Raw genomic sequence first — 5362 nt, forward strand, 5'->3', positions numbered from 1 at the left:
CCATTAATATAATAGAGAGAGCAGCTTCAGTTGCCTGCAGGAATGCAGGAATAGATCCAGACTCTTAATCATGGTCGACTTTAACCACGGAAAGATAAACTTGGAGAATGAGGACCCACATGGAGGTGCAGATACATGGAGAGATAAACTCTTGTAAGTGGCAACAAGACACTTTCTGAGCCAATATACCAAGGGACCCACAAGAATGAGATGGAATTACGAACCAGCTAGACTGACAGAATCTCACCGTGGATACTAAAAGAAGATGCTGAAGCACTAAGTGTGCCAATTTCTATGGTGTATAACAGGTCACTGGAAACAGGAGACCTACCGGAAAGCTGGAAGATGGCTAATGTAGTCCCAATATACAAAAAGGTTTACAGGCAAGAGACACTGAACTACAGGCCAGTTTCCCTAACTTGTATACATGCAACATGCAAGGTGAAGGAGAAGATCGCGAGGAAAAGGCTCGTAGAGCATCTGGAGGGAAAGAGCTTTGTAACACACCACCAACATGGGTTCAGAGATGGTAAATGGTGCCTCACAGGCTTAATAGAATTCTAGGACCAGGCGACAAAAATTAGGCAAGAAAAAGAAGGGTGGGCAGACTACATTTTCTTGGACAGTTAGAAAGCTTTTGACACAGTACCCCATAAAAGGCTGTTACAAAAGATTGGAGCAACAGGCAGGAATGACAAGTAAGGTGCTCCAGTGGATAAGGGAGTATCTGAGCAACAGGAAACAACGAGTAACTGTGAGGGGGGGGGGGAGACATCAGAGTGGCGAGAGGTCTCCAGGGGAGTTCCACAGGGCTCTATACTTGGACTCATCCTGTTTCTAATATATATATAAACGACCTTCCAGAGGGAATAGACTCATTCTTCTCAATGTTTACTGATGAAGCAAAAACTGTGAGAAGCATCAATACAGATGAAGATAGACAGAGACTACAGGACGACCTGGACAAAGTGGAGGAATGCTCTAGAAAATGGCTACTAAAGTTCAACTCAGGAAAGAGTAAATTAATGAAATTAGGCGAAGAGAGCAGAAGGCTGAACACATTGTACCATCTGGGAGGTGATATCCTGCAAGAGTTATAAAGAGAGAAAGATCTGGGGGTTGATGTCTCAACTCTTTAGCACGGGTGGAACACGAACAAGAACTTAGAACCCAAATGAGCCACACCTGCCTGATACCTGTTTGATGGGGTTCTGGAAGTTCTTCTACTCCCCAAGCCCGGCCCGAGGCCAGGCTTGACTTGTGAGAGTTTGGTCCACCAGGCTGTTGCTTGGAGCGGCCCGCAGGTCCACATATCCACCACAGCCCGGTTGGTCCGGCACTTTTTTTTAGAAAATTATCTAGTTTTCTCTTGAAGATGTCCACGGTTGTTCCGGCAATATTTCTTATATTCGCTGGGAGCATGTTGAACAACCGTGGACCTCTGATGTTTATACAGTGTTCTCTGATTGTGCCTATGGCACCTCTGGTCTTCACTGGTTCAATTCTGCATTTTCTTCCATATCGTTCACTCTAGTATGTTGTTATTTTACTGTGTAGATTTGGGACTTGGCCCTCCAGTATTTTCCATGTGTATATTATTTGGTATCTCTCTCGTCTCCTTTCTAGTGAGTACATTTGGAGAGCTTTGACGCGATCCCAATAATTTAGGGGCTTTATCGCGTCTATGCGTGCCGTATATGTTCTCTGTACTCCCTCTATTTCAGCAATCTCTCCTGCTCTGAAGGAGGAAGTGAGTACTGAGCAGTATTCAAGACAGGACAACACAAATGACTTGAAGAGTACAACCATTGTGATGGGATCTCTGGATTTGAAAGTTCTCGTAATCCATCCTATCATTATTCTGGCTGACGCAATACTTGCTTGGTTATGCTCCCTAAACGTTAAGTCGTCGGACATCATTATTCTCAAATCCTTGACATGCTGTTTTCCTACTATGGGCAGATTCGATTGTGTTTATGTTTCAGATCCTCATTTCTGCCGTACCTGAGTACCCGGAATTTATCACTGTTAAACATCATGTTATTTTCTGCTGCCCAATCAAAAACTTTGTTAATATCTGCTTGTAGTTTTTCTACAAGTGATAAAAAATTCATTGTCTTCTTCTACGCTCCCTTGCTATCCTCTTCTTATTCCTATTACTATCTCCTTAGGTGTTTATAATAGGAGCTGCCTCGTATGGGCCAATAGGCCCTCTGCAGTTCTCATTATTACTACTATCCCCTACACCTTACTTTCCTCCTCAGCTCTCTCTTGCCTATTTATTGCCTGTCTCTACCTCCTCATCACTTACGGGCTATCCATGCCCGTGCCACCTCTTGGGTGGCTTAATCTTCATCAATCTCCTCATCACAATCGACTTGAGAATGGTCCAGGAAGAACCGAAACGTCGTCGTCCCTTCAACTTCTAGTGTGTGGTCTGGTCAACATATATATATATATATATATATATATATATATATATATATATATATATATATATATATATATATATATATATATATATATATACATCTATCTATCTATCTATCTATCTATCTATCTATCTATCTATCTATCTATCTATCTATCTATCTATCTATCTATCTATATATATCTATATATATCTATATATATTTATATATATATATATATATATATATATATATATATATATATATATATATATATATATGTCGTACCTAGTAGCCAGAACTCACTTCTCAGCCTACTATTCAAGGCCCGATTTGCCTAATAAGCCAAGTTTTCCTGAATTAATATATTTACTACAATTTTTTTCTTATGAAATGATAAAGCAACCCTTTTCACTATGTATGAGGTCAATTTTTTTTATTGGAGTTAAAATTAACGTAGATATATGACCAAACCTAACCAACCCTACCTAACCTAACCTAACCAATATTTATAGGTAAGGTTAGGTTAGGTAGCCAAAAAAAGCTAGGTTAGGTTAGGTTAGGTAGGTTAGGTAGACGAAAAAACATTAATTCATGAAAACTTGGCTTATTAGGCAAATCGGGCCTTGAATAGTAGGCTGAGAAGTGCGTTCTGGCTATTAGGTACGACATATATATATATATATATATATATATATATATATATATATATATATATGTCGTACCTAGTAGCCAGAACGCACTTCTCAGCCTATTATGCAAGGCCCGATTTGCATAATAAGCCAAGTTTTCATGAATTAATTGTTTTTCGACTACCTAACCTACCTAACCTAACCTAACCTAACTTTTTCTGCTACCTAACCTAACCTAACCTATAAAGATAGGTTAGGTTAGGTTAGGTAGGGTTGGTTAGGTTCGGTCATATATCTACGTTAATTTTAACTCAAATAAAAAAAAATTGACCTCATACATAATAAAATGGGTAGCTTTATCATTTCATAAGAAAAAAATTAGAGAAAATATATTAATTCAGGAAAACTTGACTTATTAGGCAAATCGGGCCTTGCATAGTAGGCCGAATACGACGTTCTGGCTACTAGGTACGACATATATATATATATATATATATATATATATATGTCGTACCTAGTAGCCAGAACGCACTTCTCAGCCTACTATGCAAGGCCCGATTTGCCTAATAAGCCACGTTTTCATGAATTAATGTTTTTTCGACTACCTAACCTACCTAACCTAACCTAACCTAACCTATAAAGATAGGTTAGGTTAGGTTAGGTTAGGTAGGGTTGGTTAGGTTCGGTCATATATCTACGTTAATATTAACTCCAATAAAAAAATATTGACCTCATACATAATGAAATGGGTAGCTTTATCATTTCATAAGAAAAAAACTAGAGAAAATATATTAATTCAGGAAAACTTCGCTTATTAGGCAAATCGGGCCTTGCATAGTAGGCTGAGAAGTGCGTTCTGGCTACTAGGTACGACATATATATATATATATATATATATATATATATATATATATATATATATATATATATATATATATATATATATATATATATATATATATATATATATATATATATATTGTGACGTTAAAGCGTTGGTGTTCGGCGGTTTCAAAAGCTAGGGGCAGGGCCTCGTCATATCACAAAAAAAAAAAGAGAAAAGTTGGTCCTTTCGTCTGTGGTAAGGTAATGGGAAGACACACAAAACACAAGTATATAAACAATGAAATTTTAATTACTATAGAAAACAAGACATGAATAAAGGCAATCTCATAAAATATGCAGGACAAGTCAACAAACAAAATAACATGAATAATCACTGACAAATGAAAAGTTACGCTAAGACAAGTAAGTTACAGTGATAGCAAAATAAAATATGAGTGCTGGAATACTGGCGTCGAGCTGCCACCTCCCTGAGTACACGAAAGCCAAGACTTAGTCTACCAGCGAGAGATGTCAACTGCATGGAGCACTGAGATATTCTGACTAGACTGGCGCACTGCAGCCCAGACGTCGACTTGTGGTGGTGGTGGAGAGCAGGTGCGACGAGACACCAGCCAATCAGCAACAGGCAGGCAGAGGATGAGCAGTTAGCTGGTTACGGCGGTGGCTAGGTGTGCTGGGTACGATTTGCTCTCTGGGCAAAACGTTTGGCGATACTTGGTGGACGTATCTTGTATATTGACGTAATTATGTAGGGAAGAGCAGGCTCAATCTCTCTTGAAAGAGATTATCGTCACAATATATATATATATTTATATATATATATATATATATATATATATATATATATATATATATATATATATATATATATATATATATATATATATATATATATATATATATATATATATACGGTCTCCAGGCATATATGCAACTGAAAACTCACACCCCAGAAGTGACTCGAACCCATACTGCCAGAAGCAATGCCTCTGATGTACAGGATCCCTTAACCACTCGACCAACACGACCGGACAAAAGAGGATGGTAGCCGAGGCTAATTCCCCATCCCCCACGGAACTCTGTTGGTAATCTTGGGCATGGTATTTTATCAAATGACCTCATTCTTTGGGGCACATGTGAGGAACACAAATGCGATTGCTTGTTCACATTTGTGTTCCTCACGTATGCCCTAAAGAATTAAGTGATTTGATAAAATACCATGACCATGATTACCAACAGAGTTCCGTGGGGGGGATGGGAAATTAGCCTCGGCTACCATCCTCTTTTGTCCGGTCGTGTTGGTCGAGTGGTTATGGGATCCTGAGGGAATAAATATGCATAGGATATAAACTGAAATATGTTAGTATTAACTTTATTATGAGCTGGTGCGGGGGCTGAGTATGTGTGTGGCTATGAATGCTTATCGGTGTGTTAACTGGTCGGGATAATGAGCTGCTAGCCTCGTTCTGTTGT

This window comes from Procambarus clarkii, chromosome 24 (assembly GCF_040958095.1).
Source record: "Procambarus clarkii isolate CNS0578487 chromosome 24, FALCON_Pclarkii_2.0, whole genome shotgun sequence".
Taxonomy (NCBI): Eukaryota; Metazoa; Arthropoda; class Malacostraca; order Decapoda; family Cambaridae; genus Procambarus; species Procambarus clarkii.